At 38.3% G+C, this 16,084-nt stretch overlaps 8 non-coding genes across 8 annotated transcripts; 1 reads left to right on the forward strand and 7 right to left on the reverse strand.

The window, feature by feature from the left end:
- Positions 1-2,491: 2,491 nt before the first annotated feature.
- On the reverse strand, positions 2,492-2,573 carry TRNAS-UGA (transfer RNA serine (anticodon UGA)). The gene has a single exon. It is a non-coding gene; the product is annotated as a tRNA-Ser (tRNA).
- A 123-nt stretch (positions 2,574-2,696) lies between these two features.
- Positions 2,697-2,770, forward strand: TRNAT-AGU (transfer RNA threonine (anticodon AGU)). Its single transcript has one exon. It is a non-coding gene; the product is annotated as a tRNA-Thr (tRNA).
- Positions 2,771-4,051: 1,281 nt separating this feature from the next.
- Positions 4,052-4,133, reverse strand: TRNAS-UGA (transfer RNA serine (anticodon UGA)). The gene has a single exon. It is a non-coding gene; the product is annotated as a tRNA-Ser (tRNA).
- A 1,478-nt stretch (positions 4,134-5,611) lies between these two features.
- On the reverse strand, positions 5,612-5,693 carry TRNAS-UGA (transfer RNA serine (anticodon UGA)). Its single transcript has one exon. It is a non-coding gene; the product is annotated as a tRNA-Ser (tRNA).
- Positions 5,694-8,732: 3,039 nt separating this feature from the next.
- Positions 8,733-8,814, reverse strand: TRNAS-UGA (transfer RNA serine (anticodon UGA)). Its single transcript has one exon. It is a non-coding gene; the product is annotated as a tRNA-Ser (tRNA).
- A 3,040-nt stretch (positions 8,815-11,854) lies between these two features.
- TRNAS-UGA (transfer RNA serine (anticodon UGA)) lies at positions 11,855-11,936 on the reverse strand. Its single transcript has one exon. It is a non-coding gene; the product is annotated as a tRNA-Ser (tRNA).
- A 1,479-nt stretch (positions 11,937-13,415) lies between these two features.
- On the reverse strand, positions 13,416-13,497 carry TRNAS-UGA (transfer RNA serine (anticodon UGA)). Its single transcript has one exon. It is a non-coding gene; the product is annotated as a tRNA-Ser (tRNA).
- Positions 13,498-14,976: 1,479 nt separating this feature from the next.
- TRNAS-UGA (transfer RNA serine (anticodon UGA)) lies at positions 14,977-15,058 on the reverse strand. Its single transcript has one exon. It is a non-coding gene; the product is annotated as a tRNA-Ser (tRNA).
- Between the last annotated feature and the right edge of the window lie 1,026 nt (positions 15,059-16,084).

Raw genomic sequence — 16,084 nt, forward strand, 5'->3', positions numbered from 1 at the left:
TGCAAAGTTATGAGCATTTTCTAAATATGTAATTTAGCCTTTATTAGACATCTGGGAGGTAACAGCAGCATTTCTCCTGAGGTGGAGCTGACTCTCAGCATCTGATGCTGTCCTATCAGCATGAAGCTGCTTCACACACATTGTGAAACTCAAGCTACAGGGAAGGGGGATCAATTCAAACAGCCATATTTAGGGCTGTGGGCCACCTAAAAAAGCAGATTTGGTGGCATTTGAAAGACTGGATTCTACTCTTTCATATGACACCAAAATCACAGTTCTAGCTGTGACAGAACCGAAGATATCACCTGTTGAAACACAGTCGGGAATGGACGCAGTGTACTATATGATCACACTGTGTTGCTGGACAGGGAAGGGGGAGAAGTTGTATGCTGATTGGACAGCGTCATACAGAAAACATTAGCTGCCCAGAGTAAAAAGGAGTCATCTCCTATTTGGCTATTAGAGCTACATTAGTATATATAAATAAATGCTCATAACTTTGCAAATAAACGTTTTTAAAACAAAAAACAACAAATCACACTGTAGTTATCAGCATCACAGCACCTATTAGGCTAGTTAGGAAATTGGGAATTGATAAACTGGTGACAGAGTCCATTTAAGGGAATGAATTTACTAAGGGCAGGAGTATGTGACAGAAAATAGTATTATAATTGACAGCAAGCAGAGATTTACTAAGGGCAGAAGTTGTCCAACCAACCTGATTTGTATTTATCAAGAGAAAAATAAAAGTCTGGACAAATGGGATGCTGTAGTTATAGTGATTTATACTCTAAATATTGCTCGCTTTTCAGAGTTGTAAGCCAGGGGCACATCTGGAACCACTATTATTAATGTAATTAATCAGTGACAAAGAGGATGAAATTGAAATAACTCTTTCCATAGGTGACAAACTTTAATATGTTTCTGGAAGTTCTCTTCTTAAAATAGAACGTTGTGAACAGGACTTGAACCTGTGTGGATTTCAAATCCAACGCCTTAACCACTCAGCCATCACAACTTATGTACCCTGACTGTTAAGACTTCTGGCAACTACACCTAAGGGGCTAGCCTAAAATATGAGATCAGTCTTTTGCTCTGAACTGAGCTGTGTGGTAGGACACCGTGAGAAGAAAAGTGCTTTGGTGCTGTGGCTTAGTTGGTTAAAGTGCCTGTCTAGTAAACAGGAGATCATGAGTTCAAAACTCAGCAGTGCCTTGCTATCAGTTGCTTTAGTTTATTCACTTGCTTATTATTTAAGTTTACATAACTAAAGTATATGATTAATCAAATTATTTATAGGCGATTAAAAATCTATCGGGTTTTTCATTGGTGACAGAGACCCCATGAATGTCATTGAGTTTTCTATAATTAGTACGTTCAATACAAAGTAATTATAGACCAGTAAGCTTAACATCCATTGTGGGAAAAACTTTTGAAGAGCTCTTAAAGGGACTCTGTTACCAGTTTATCAGGTCCCTAACTCCTAACTAGTCTAATAGGTGCTTTGCTGCTGATAACTACAGGGTGATTTGTAGTAAAAAAATGTTTATTATTTGCAAAGTTATGAGCATTTTCTAAATATGTAATTTAGCCTTTATTAGACATCTGGGAGGTAACAGCAGCATTTCTCCTGAGGTGGAGCTGACTCTCAGCATCTGATGCTGTCCTATCAGCATGAAGCTGCTTCACACACATTGTGAAACTCAAGCTACAGGGAAGGGGGATCAATTCAAACAGCCATATCTCGGGCTGTGGGCCACCTACAAAAGCAGATTTGGTGGCATTTGAAAGACTGGATTCTACTCTTTCATAATACACCAAAATCACAGTTCTAGCTGTGACAGAACCGAAGATATCACCTGTTGAAAACACAGTCGGGAATGGACGTACTATATGATCACACTGTGTTGCTGGACAGGGAAGGGGGAGAAGTTGTATGCTGATTGGACAGCGTCATACAGAAAACATTAGCTGCCCAGAGTAAAAAGGAGTCATCTCCTATTTGGCTATTAGAGCTACATTAGTATATATAAATAAATGCTCATAACTTTGCAAATAAACGTTTTTAAAACAAAAAACAACAAATCACACTGTAGTTATCAGCATCATAGCGCCTATTAGGCTAGTTAGGAAATTGGGAATTGATAAACTGGTGACAGAGTCCATTTAAGGGACTATATACAGGAGTATTTGACAGAAAATAGTATTATAATTTACAGCAAGCAGAGATTTACTAAGGGCAGAAGTTGTCCAACCAACCTGATTTGTATTTATCAAGAGAAAAATAAAAGTCTGGACAAATGGGATGCTGTAGTTATAGTGATTTATACTGTAAATATTGCTCGCTTTTCAGAGTTGTAAGCCAGGGGCACAGCTGGAACCACTATTATTAATGTAATTAATCAGTGACAAAGAGGATGGAATTAAAATAACTCTTTCTATAGGTGACAAACTTTAATATGTTTCTGGAAGTTCTCTTCTTAAAATAGAACGTTGTGAACAGGACTTGAACCTGTGCAGGGAGACCCCATTGGATTTCAAATCCAACGCCTTAACCACTCGGCCATCACAACTTATGTACCCTGAGTGTTAAGACTTCTGCCAACTACACCTAAGGGGCTAGCCTAAAATATGAGATCAGTCTTTTGCTCTGAACTGAGCTGTGTGGTAGGACACCGTGAGAAGAAAAGTGCTTTGGTGCTGTGGCTTAGTTGGTTAAAGCGCCTGTCTAGTAAACAGGAGATCCTGAGTTCAAATCTCAGCAGTGCCTTGCTATTTGTTGCTTTAGTTTATTCACTTGTTTATTATTTAAGTTTACATAACTAAAGTATATGATGAATCAAATTCTTTATAGGCGATTAAAAATCTATCGGGTTTTTCATTGGTGACAGAGACCCCATGAATGTCATTGAGTTTTCTATAAGTAGTAAGTTCAATACAAAGTAATTATAGACCAGTAAGCTTAACATCCATTGTGGGAAAAACTTTTGAAGAGCTCTTAAAGGGACTCTGTTACCAGTTTATCAGGTCCCTAACTCCTAACTAGTCTAATAGGTGCTTTGCTGCTGATAACTACAGGGTGATTTGTAGTAAAAAAATGTTTATTATTTGCAAAGTTATGAGCATTTTCTAAATATGTAATTTAGCCTTTATTAGACATCTGGGAGGTAACAGCAGCAATTCTCCTGAGGTGGAGCTGACTCTCAGCATCTGATGCTGTCCTATCAGCATGAAGCTGCTTCACACACATTGTGAAACTCAAGCTACAGGGAAGGGGGATCAATTCAAACAGCCATATCTCAGGCTGTGGGCCACCTAAAAAAGCAGATTTGGTGGCATTTGAAAGACTGGATTCTACTCTTTCATAAGACACCAAAATCACAGTTCTAGCTGTGACAGAACCGAAGATATCACCTGTTGAAAACACAGTCGGGAATGGACGCAGTGTACTATATGATCACACTGTGTTGCTGGACAGGGAAGGGGGAGAAGTTGTATGCTGATTGGACAGCGTCATACAGAAAACATTAGCTGCCCAGAGTAAAAAGGAGTCATCTCCTATTTGGCTATTAGAGCTACATTAGTATATATAAATAAATGCTCATAACTTTGCAAATAAACGTTTTTAAAACAAAAAACAACAAATCACACTGTAGTTATCAGCATCAGAGCACCTATTAGGCTAGTTAGGAAATTGGGAATTGATAAACTGGTGACAGAGTCCATTTAAGGGACTATATACAGGAGTATGTGACAGAAAATAGTATTATAATTGACAGCAAGCAGAGATTTACTAAGGGCAGAAGTTGTCCAACCAACCTGATTTGTATTTATCAAGAGAAAAATAAAAGTCTGGACAAATGGGATGCTGTAGTTATAGTGATTTATACAGTAAATATTGCTCGCTTTTCAGAGTTGTAAGCCAGGGGCACAGCTGGAACCACTATTATTAATGTAATTAATCAGTGACAAAGAGGATGGAATTAAAATAACTCTTTCTATAGGTGACAAACTTTAATATGTTTCTGGAAGTTCTCTTCTTAAAATAGAATGTTGTGAACAGGACTTGAACCTGTGCAGGGAGACCCCATTGGATTTCAAATCCAACGCCTGAACCACTCGGCCATCACAACTTATGTACCCTGACTGTTAAGACTTCTGGCAACTACACCTAAGGGGCTAGCCTAAAATATGAGATCAGTCTTTTGCTCTGAACTGAGCTGTGTGGTAGGACACCGTGAGAAGAAAGTGCTTTGGTGCTGTGGCTTAGTTGGTTAAAGTGCCTGTCTAGTAAACAGGAGATCCTGAGTTCAATTCTCAGCAGTGCCTTGCTGTCAGTTGCTTTAGTTTATTCACTTGTTTATTATTTAAGTTTACATAACGAAAGTATATGATGAATCAAATTCTTTATAGGCGATTAAAAATCTATCGGGTTTTTCATTGGTGACAGAGACCCCATGAATGTCATTGAGTTTTCTATAAGTAGTAAGTTCAATACAAAGTAATTATAGACCAGTAAGCTTAACATCCATTGTGGGAAAAACTTTTGAAGAGCTCTTAAAGGGACTCTGTTACCAGTTTATCAGGTCCCTAACTCCTAACTAGTCTAATAGGTGCTTTGCTGCTGATAACTACAGGGTGATTTGTAGTAAAAAAAATGTTTATTATTTGCAAAGTTATGAGCATTTTCTAAATATGTAATTTAGCCTTTATTAGACATCTGGGAGGTAACAGCAGCAATTCTCCTGAGGTGGAGCTGACTCTCAGCATCTGATGCTGTCCTATCAGCATGAAGCTGCTTCACACACATTGTGAAACTCAAGCTACAGGGAAGGGGGATCAATTCAAACAGCCATATCTCGGGCTGTGGGCCACCTAAAAAAGCAGATTTGGTGGCATTTGAAAGACTGGATTCTACTCTTTCATAAGACACCAAAATCACAGTTCTAGCTGTGACAGAACCGAAGATATCACCTGTTGAAAACACAGTCGGGAATGGACGCAGTGTACTATATGATCACACTGTGTTGCTGGACAGGGAAGGGGGAGAAGTTGTATGCTGATTGGACAGCGTCATACAGAAAACATTAGCTGCCCAGAGTAAAAAGGAGTCATCTCCTATTTGGCTATTAGAGCTACATTAGTATATATAAATAAATGCTCATAACTTTGCAAATAAACGTTTTTAAAACAAAAAACAACAAATCACACTGTAGTTATCAGCATCAGAGCACCTATTAGGCTAGTTAGGAAATTGGGAATTGATAAACTGGTGACAGAGTCCATTTAAGGGACTATATACAGGAGTATGTGACAGAAAATAGTATTATAATTGACAGCAAGCAGAGATTTACTAAGGGCAGAAGTTGTCCAACCAACCTGATTTGTATTTATCAAGAGAAAAATAAAAGTCTGGACAAATGGGATGCTGTAGTTATAGTGATTTATACTGTAAATATTGCTTGCTTTTCAGAGTTGTAAGCCAGGGGCACAGCTGGAACCACTATTATTAATGTAATTAATCAGTGACAAAGAGGATGGAATTAAAATAACTCTTTCTATAGGTGACAAACTTTAATATGTTTCTGGTAGTTCTCTTCTTAAAATAGAACGTTGTGAACAGGACTTGAACCTGTGCAGGGAGACCCCATTGGATTTCAAATCCAACGCCTTAACCACTCGGCCATCACAACTTATGTACACTGAGTGTTAAGACTTCTGCCAACTACACCTAAGGGGCTAGCCTAAAATATGAGATCAGTCTTTTGCTCTGAACTGAGCTGTGTGGTAGGACACCGTGAGAAGAAAAGTGCTTTGGTGCTGTGGCTAAGTTGGTTAAAGTGCCTGTCTAGTAAACAGGAGAACCTGAGTTCAATTCTCAGCAGTGCCTTGCTATCAGTTGCTTTAGTTTATTCACTTGTTTATTATTTAAGTTTACATAACTAAAGTATATGATGAATCAAATTCTTTATAGGCGATTAAAAATCCATCGGGTTTTTCATTGGTGACAGAGACCCCATGAATGTCATTGAGTTTTCTATAAGTAGTAAGTTCAATACAAAGTAATTATAGACCAGTAAGCTTAACATCCATTGTGGGAAAAACTTTTGAAGAGCTCTTAAAGGGACTCTGTTACCAGTTTATCAGGTCCCTAACTCCTAACTAGTCTAATAGGTGCTTTGCTGCTGATAACTACAGGGTGATTTGTAGTAAAAAAATGTTTATTATTTGCAAAGTTATGAGCATTTTCTAAATATGTAATTTAGCCTTTATTAGACATCTGGGAGGTAACAGCAGCAATTCTCCTGAGGTGGAGCTGACTCTCAGCATCTGATGCTGTCCTATCAGCATGAAGCTGCTTCACACAAATTGTGAAACTCAAGCTACAGGGAAGGGGGATCAATTCAAACAGCCATATCTCGGGCTGTGGGCCACCTAAAAAAGCAGATTTTTGTGGCATTTGAAAGACTGGATTCTACTCTTTCATAAGACACCAAAATCACAGTTCTAGCTGTGACAGAACCGAAGATATCACCTGTTGAAAACAAAGTCGGGAATGGACGCAGTGTACTATATGATCACACTGTGTTGCTGGACAGGGAAGGGGGAGAATTTGTATGCTGATTGGACAGCGTCATACAGAAAACATTAGCTGCCCAGAGTAAAAAGGAGTCATCTCCTATTTGGCTATTAGAGCTACATTAGTATATATAAATAAATGCTCATAACTTTGCAAATAAACGTTTTTAAAACAAAAAACAACAAATCACACTGTAGTTATCAGCATCATAGCGCCTATTAGGCTAGTTAGGAAATTGGGAATTGATAAACTGGTGACAGAGTCCATTTAAGGGAATATATACAGGAGTATGTGACAGAAAATAGTATTATAATTGACAGCAAGCAGAGATTTACTAAGGGCAGAAGTTGTCCAACCAACCTGATTTGTATTTATCAAGAGAAAAATAAAAGTCTGGACAAATGGGATGCTGTAGTTATAGTGATTTATACTGTAAATATTGCTCGCTTTTCAGAGTTGTAAGCCAGGGGCACAGCTGGAACCACTATTATTAATGTAATTAATCAGTGACAAAGAGGATGGAATTAAAATAACTCTTTCTATAGGTGACAAACTTTAATATGTTTCTGGAAGTTCTCTTCTTAAAATAGAACGTTGTGAACAGGACTTGAACCTGTGCAGGGAGACCCCATTGGATTTCAAATCCAACGCCTGAACCACTCGGCCATCACAACTTATGTACCCTGACTGTTAAGACTTCTGGCAACTACACCTAAGGGGCTAGCCTAAAATATGAGATCAGTCTTTTGCTCTGAACTGAGCTGTGTGGTAGGACACCGTGAGAAGAAAAGTGCTTTGGTGCTGTGGCTTAGTTGGTTAAAGTGCCTGTCTAGTAAACAGGAGATCCTGAGTTCAATTCTCAGCAGTGCCTTGCTATCAGTTGCTTTAGTTTATTCACTTGTTTATTATTTAAGTTTACATAACTAAAGTATATGATGAATCAAATTCTTTATAGGCGATTAAAAATCCATCGGGTTTTTCATTGGTGACAGAGACCCCATGAATGTCATTGAGTTTTCTATAAGTAGTAAGTTCAATACAAAGTAATTATAGACCAGTAAGCTTAACATCCATTGTGGGAAAAACTTTTGAAGAGCTCTTAAAGGGACTCTGTTACCAGTTTATCAGGTCCCTAACTCCTAACTAGTCTAATAGGTGCTTTGCTGCTGATAACTACAGGGTGATTTGTAGTAAAAAAATGTTTATTATTTGCAAAGTTATGAGCATTTTCTAAATATGTAATTTAGCCTTTATTAGACATCTGGGAGGTAACAGCAGCAATTCTCCTGAGGTGGAGCTGACTCTCAGCATCTGATGCTGTCCTATCAGCATGAAGCTGCTTCACACACATTGTGAAACTCAAGCTACAGGGAAGGGGGATCAATTCAAACAGCCATATCTCGGGCTGTGGGCCACCTAAAAAAGCAGATTTGGTGGCATTTGAAAGACTGGATTCTACTCTTTCATAAGACACCAAAATCACAGTTCTAGCTGTGACAGAACCGAAGATATCACCTGTTGAAAACACAGTCGGGAATGGACGCAGTGTACTATATGATCACACTGTGTTGCTGGACAGGGAAGGGGGAGAAGTTGTATGCTGATTGGACAGCGTCATACAGAAAACATTAGCTGCCCAGAGTAAAAAGGAGTCATCTCCTATTTGGCTATTAGAGCTACATTAGTATATATAAATAAATGCTCATAACTTTGCAAATAAACGTTTTTAAAACAAAAAACAACAAATCACACTGTAGTTATCAGCATCATAGCGCCTATTAGGCTAGTTAGGAAATTGGGAATTGATAAACTGGTGACAGAGTCCATTTAAGGGACTATATACAGGAGTATGTGACAGAAAATAGTATTATAATTGACAGCAAGCAGAGATTTACTAAGGGCAGAAGTTGTCCAACCAACCTGATTTGTATTTATCAAGAGAAAAATAAAAGTCTGGACAAATGGGATGCTGTAGTTATAGTGATTTATACTGTAAATATTGCTTGCTTTTCAGAGTTGTAAGCCAGGGGCACAGCTGGAACCACTATTATTAATGTAATTAATCAGTGACAAAGAGGATGGAATTAAAATAACTCTTTCTATAGGTGACAAACTTTAATATGTTTCTGGTAGTTCTCTTCTTAAAATAGAACGTTGTGAACAGGACTTGAACCTGTGCAGGGAGACCCCATTGGATTTCAAATCCAACGCCTTAACCACTCGGCCATCACAACTTATGTACACTGAGTGTTAAGACTTCTGCCAACTACACCTAAGGGGCTAGCCTAAAATATGAGATCAGTCTTTTGCTCTGAACTGAGCTGTGTGGTAGGACACCGTGAGAAGAAAAGTGCTTTGGTGCTGTGGCTAAGTTGGTTAAAGTGCCTGTCTAGTAAACAGGAGAACCTGAGTTCAATTCTCAGCAGTGCCTTGCTATCAGTTGCTTTAGTTTATTCACTTGTTTATTATTTAAGTTTACATAACTAAAGTATATGATGAATCAAATTCTTTATAGGCGATTAAAAATCCATCGGGTTTTTCATTGGTGACAGAGACCCCATGAATGTCATTGAGTTTTCTATAAGTAGTAAGTTCAATACAAAGTAATTATAGACCAGTAAGCTTAACATCCATTGTGGGAAAAACTTTTGAAGAGCTCTTAAAGGGACTCTGTTACCAGTTTATCAGGTCCCTAACTCCTAACTAGTCTAATAGGTGCTTTGCTGCTGATAACTACAGGGTGATTTGTAGTAAAAAAATGTTTATTATTTGCAAAGTTATGAGCATTTTCTAAATATGTAATTTAGCCTTTATTAGACATCTGGGAGGTAACAGCAGCAATTCTCCTGAGGTGGAGCTGACTCTCAGCATCTGATGCTGTCCTATCAGCATGAAGCTGCTTCACACAAATTGTGAAACTCAAGCTACAGGGAAGGGGGATCAATTCAAACAGCCATATCTCGGGCTGTGGGCCACCTAAAAAAGCAGATTTTTGTGGCATTTGAAAGACTGGATTCTACTCTTTCATAAGACACCAAAATCACAGTTCTAGCTGTGACAGAACCGAAGATATCACCTGTTGAAAACAAAGTCGGGAATGGACGCAGTGTACTATATGATCACACTGTGTTGCTGGACAGGGAAGGGGGAGAATTTGTATGCTGATTGGACAGCGTCATACAGAAAACATTAGCTGCCCAGAGTAAAAAGGAGTCATCTCCTATTTGGCTATTAGAGCTACATTAGTATATATAAATAAATGCTCATAACTTTGCAAATAAACGTTTTTAAAACAAAAAACAACAAATCACACTGTAGTTATCAGCATCATAGCGCCTATTAGGCTAGTTAGGAAATTGGGAATTGATAAACTGGTGACAGAGTCCATTTAAGGGAATATATACAGGAGTATGTGACAGAAAATAGTATTATAATTGACAGCAAGCAGAGATTTACTAAGGGCAGAAGTTGTCCAACCAACCTGATTTGTATTTATCAAGAGAAAAATAAAAGTCTGGACAAATGGGATGCTGTAGTTATAGTGATTTATACTGTAAATATTGCTCGCTTTTCAGAGTTGTAAGCCAGGGGCACAGCTGGAACCACTATTATTAATGTAATTAATCAGTGACAAAGAGGATGGAATTAAAATAACTCTTTCTATAGGTGACAAACTTTAATATGTTTCTGGAAGTTCTCTTCTTAAAATAGAACGTTGTGAACAGGACTTGAACCTGTGCAGGGAGACCCCATTGGATTTCAAATCCAACGCCTGAACCACTCGGCCATCACAACTTATGTACCCTGACTGTTAAGACTTCTGGCAACTACACCTAAGGGGCTAGCCTAAAATATGAGATCAGTCTTTTGCTCTGAACTGAGCTGTGTGGTAGGACACCGTGAGAAGAAAAGTGCTTTGGTGCTGTGGCTTAGTTGGTTAAAGTGCCTGTCTAGTAAACAGGAGATCCTGAGTTCAATTCTCAGCAGTGCCTTGCTATCAGTTGCTTTAGTTTATTCACTTGTTTATTATTTAAGTTTACATAACTAAAGTATATGATGAATCAAATTCTTTATAGGCGATTAAAAATCCATCGGGTTTTTCATTGGTGACAGAGACCCCATGAATGTCATTGAGTTTTCTATAAGTAGTAAGTTCAATACAAAGTAATTATAGACCAGTAAGCTTAACATCCATTGTGGGAAAAACTTTTGAAGAGCTCTTAAAGGGACTCTGTTACCAGTTTATCAGGTCCCTAACTCCTAACTAGTCTAATAGGTGCTTTGCTGCTGATAACTACAGGGTGATTTGTAGTAAAAAAATGTTTATTATTTGCAAAGTTATGAGCATTTTCTAAATATGTAATTTAGCCTTTATTAGACATCTGGGAGGTAACAGCAGCAATTCTCCTGAGGTGGAGCTGACTCTCAGCATCTGATGCTGTCCTATCAGCATGAAGCTGCTTCACACAAATTGTGAAACTCAAGCTACAGGGAAGGGGGATCAATTCAAACAGCCATATCTCGGGCTGTGGGCCACCTAAAAAAGCAGATTTTTGTGGCATTTGAAAGACTGGATTCTACTCTTTCATAAGACACCAAAATCACAGTTCTAGCTGTGACAGAACCGAAGATATCACCTGTTGAAAACACAGTCGGGAATGGACGCAGTGTACTATATGATCACACTGTGTTGCTGGACAGGGAAGGGGGAGAAGTTGTATGCTGATTGGACAGCGTCATACAGAAAACATTAGCTGCCCAGAGTAAAAAGGAGTCATCTCCTATTTGGCTATTAGAGCTACATTAGTATATATAAATAAATGCTCATAACTTTGCAAATAAACGTTTTTAAAACAAAAAACAACAAATCACACTGTAGTTATCAGCATCATAGCGCCTATTAGGCTAGTTAGGAAATTGGGAATTGATAAACTGGTGACAGAGTCCATTTAAGGGAATATATACAGGAGTATGTGACAGAAAATAGTATTATAATTGACAGCAAGCAGAGATTTACTAAGGGCAGAAGTTGTCCAACCAACCTGATTTGTATTTATCAAGAGAAAAATAAAAGTCTGGACAAATGGGATGCTGTAGTTATAGTGATTTATACTGTAAATATTGCTTGCTTTTCAGAGTTGTAAGCCAGGGGCACAGCTGGAACCACTATTATTAATGTAATTAATCAGTGACAAAGAGGATGGAATTAAAATAACTCTTTCTATAGGTGACAAACTTTAATATGTTTCTGGTAGTTCTCTTCTTAAAATAGAACGTTGTGAACAGGACTTGAACCTGTGCAGGGAGACCCCATTGGATTTCAAATCCAACGCCTTAACCACTCGGCCATCACAACTTATGTACACTGAGTGTTAAGACTTCTGCCAACTACACCTAAGGGGCTAGCCTAAAATATGAGATCAGTCTTTTGCTCTGAACTGAGCTGTGTGGTAGGACACCGTGAGAAGAAAAGTGCTTTGGTGCTGTGGCTAAGTTGGTTAAAGTGCCTGTCTAGTAAACAGGAGAACCTGAGTTCAATTCTCAGCAGTGCCTTGCTATCAGTTGCTTTAGTTTATTCACTTGTTTATTATTTAAGTTTACATAACGAAAGTATATGATGAATCAAATTCTTTATAGGCGATTAAAAATCTATCGGGTTTTTCATTGGTGACAGAGACCCCATGAATGTCATTGAGTTTTCTATAAGTAGTAAGTTCAATACAAAGTAATTATAGACCAGTAAGCTTAACATCCATTGTGGGAAAAACTTTTGAAGAGCTCTTAAAGGGACTCTGTTACCAGTTTATCAGGTCCCTAACTCCTAACTAGTCTAATAGGTGCTTTGCTGCTGATAACTACAGGGTGATTTGTAGTAAAAAAAATGTTTATTATTTGCAAAGTTATGAGCATTTTCTAAATATGTAATTTAGCCTTTATTAGACATCTGGGAGGTAACAGCAGCAATTCTCCTGAGGTGGAGCTGACTCTCAGCATCTGATGCTGTCCTATCAGCATGAAGCTGCTTCACACACATTGTGAAACTCAAGCTACAGGGAAGGGGGATCAATTCAAACAGCCATATCTCGGGCTGTGGGCCACCTAAAAAAGCAGATTTGGTGGCATTTGAAAGACTGGATTCTACTCTTTCATAAGACACCAAAATCACAGTTCTAGCTGTGACAGAACCGAAGATATCACCTGTTGAAAACACAGTCGGGAATGGACGCAGTGTACTATATGATCACACTGTGTTGCTGGACAGGGAAGGGGGAGAAGTTGTATGCTGATTGGACAGCGTCATACAGAAAACATTAGCTGCCCAGAGTAAAAAGGAGTCATCTCCTATTTGGCTATTAGAGCTACATTAGTATATATAAATAAATGCTCATAACTTTGCAAATAAACGTTTTTAAAACAAAAAACAACAAATCACACTGTAGTTATCAGCATCATAGCGCCTATTAGGCTAGTTAGGAAATTGGGAATTGATAAACTGGTGACAGAGTCCATTTAAGGGACTATATACAGGAGTATTTGACAGAAAATAGTATTATAATTTACAGCAAGCAGAGATTTACTAAGGGCAGAAGTTGTCCAACCAACCTGATTTGTATTTATCAAGAGAAAAATAAAAGTCTGGACAAATGGGATGCTGTAGTTATAGTGATTTATACTGTAAATATTGCTCGCTTTTCAGAGTTGTAAGCCAGGGGCACAGCTGGAACCACTATTATTAATGTAATTAATCAGTGACAAAGAGGATGGAATTAAAATAACTCTTTCTATAGGTGACAAACTTTAATATGTTTCTGGAAGTTCTCTTCTTAAAATAGAATGTTGTGAACAGGACTTGAACCTGTGCAGGGAGACCCCATTGGATTTCAAATCCAACGCCTGAACCACTCGGCCATCACAACTTATGTACCCTGACTGTTAAGACTTCTGGCAACTACACCTAAGGGGCTAGCCTAAAATATGAGATCAGTCTTTTGCTCTGAACTGAGCTGTGTGGTAGGACACCGTGAGAAGAAAAGTGCTTTGGTGCTGTGGCTTAGTTGGTTAAAGTGCCTGTCTAGTAAACAGGAGATCCTGAGTTCAATTCTCAGCAGTGCCTTGCTATCAGTTGCTTTAGTTTATTCACTTGTTTATTATTTAAGTTTACATAACTAAAGTATATGATGAATCAAATTCTTTATAGGCGATTAAAAATCCATCGGGTTTTTCATTGGTGACAGAGACCCCATGAATGTCATTGAGTTTTCTATAAGTAGTAAGTTCAATACAAAGTAATTATAGACCAGTAAGCTTAACATCCATTGTGGGAAAAACTTTTGAAGAGCTCTTAAAGGGACTCTGTTACCAGTTTATCAGGTCCCTAACTCCTAACTAGTCTAATAGGTGCTTTGCTGCTGATAACTACAGGGTGATTTGTAGTAAAAAAATGTTTATTATTTGCAAAGTTATGAGCATTTTCTAAATATGTAATTTAGCCTTTATTAGACATCTGGGAGGTAACAGCAGCAATTCTCCTGAGGTGGAGCTGACTCTCAGCATCTGATGCTGTCCTATCAGCATGAAGCTGCTTCACACACATTGTGAAACTCAAGCTACAGGGAAGGGGGATCAATTCAAACAGCCATATCTAGGGCTGTGGGCCACCTAAAAAAGCAGATTTTTGTGGCATTTGAAAGACTGGATTCTACTCTTTCATAAGACACCAAAATCACAGTTCTAGCTGTGACAGAACCGAAGATATCACCTGTTGAAAACACAGTCGGGAATGGACGCAGTGTACTATATGATCACACTGTGTTGCTGGACAGGGAAGGGGGAGAAGTTGTATGCTGATTGGACAGCGTCATACAGAAAACATTAGCTGCCCAGAGTAAAAAGGAGTCATCTCCTATTTGGCTATTAGAGCTACATTAGTATATATAAATAAATGCTCATAACTTTGCAAATAAACGTTTTTAAAACAAAAAACAACAAATCACACTGTAGTTATCAGCATCATAGCGCCTATTAGGCTAGTTAGGAAATTGGGAATTGATAAACTGGTGACAGAGTCCATTTAAGGGACTATATACAGGAGTATTTGACAGAAAATAGTATTATAATTTACAGCAAGCAGAGATTTACTAAGGGCAGAAGTTGTCCAACCAACCTGATTTGTATTTATCAAGAGAAAAATAAAAGTCTGGACAAATGGGATGCTGTAGTTATAGTGATTTATACTGTAAATATTGCTCGCTTTTCAGAGTTGTAAGCCAGGGGCACAGCTGGAACCACTATTATTAATGTAATTAATCAGTGACAAAGAGGATGGAATTAAAATAACTCTTTCTATAGGTGACAAACTTTAATATGTTTCTGGAAGTTCTCTTCTTAAAATAGAATGTTGTGAACAGGACTTGAACCTGTGCAGGGAGACCCCATTGGATTTCAAATCCAACGCCTGAACCACTCGGCCATCACAACTTATGTACCCTGACTGTTAAGACTTCTGGCAACTACACCTAAGGGGCTAGCCTAAAATATGAGATCAGTCTTTTGCTCTGAACTGAGCTGTGTGGTAGGACACCGTGAGAAGAAAAGTGCTTTGGTGCTGTGGCTTAGTTGGTTAAAGTGCCTGTCTAGTAAACAGGAGATCCTGAGTTCAATTCTCAGCAGTGCCTTGCTATCAGTTGCTTTAGTTTATTCACTTGTTTATTATTTAAGTTTACATAACTAAAGTATATGATGAATCAAATTCTTTATAGGCGATTAAAAATCCATCGGGTTTTTCATTGGTGACAGAGACCCCATGAATGTCATTGAGTTTTCTATAAGTAGTAAGTTCAATACAAAGTAATTATAGACCAGTAAGCTTAACATCCATTGTGGGAAAAACTTTTGAAGAGCTCTTAAAGGGACTCTGTTACCAGTTTATCAGGTCCCTAACTCCTAACTAGTCTAATAGGTGCTTTGCTGCTGATAACTACAGGGTGATTTGTAGTAAAAAAATGTTTATTATTTGCAAAGTTATGAGCATTTTCTAAATATGTAATTTAGCCTTTATTAGACATCTGGGAGGTAACAGCAGCAATTCTCCTGAGGTGGAGCTGACTCTCAGCATCTGATGCTGTCCTATCAGCATGAAGCTGCTTCACACACATTGTGAAACTCAAGCTACAGGGAAGGGGGATCAATTCAAACAGCCATATCTAGGGCTGTGGGCCACCTAAAAAAGCAGATTTTTGTGGCATTTGAAAGACTGGATTCTACTCTTTCATAAGACACCAAAATCACAGTTCTAGCTGTGACAGAACCGAAGATATCACCTGTTGAAAACACAGTCGGGAATGGACGCAGTGTACTATATGATCACACTGTGTTGCTGGACAGGGAAGGGGGAGAAGTTGTATGCTGATTGGACAGCGTCATACAGAAAACATTAGCTGCCCAGAGTAAAAAGGAGTCATCTCCTATTTGGCTATTAGAGCTACATTAGTATATATAAATAAA

This window comes from Rhinoderma darwinii (assembly GCF_050947455.1).
Source record: "Rhinoderma darwinii isolate aRhiDar2 chromosome 3 unlocalized genomic scaffold, aRhiDar2.hap1 SUPER_3_unloc_13, whole genome shotgun sequence".
NCBI classification, from domain to species: domain Eukaryota; kingdom Metazoa; phylum Chordata; class Amphibia; order Anura; family Rhinodermatidae; genus Rhinoderma; species Rhinoderma darwinii.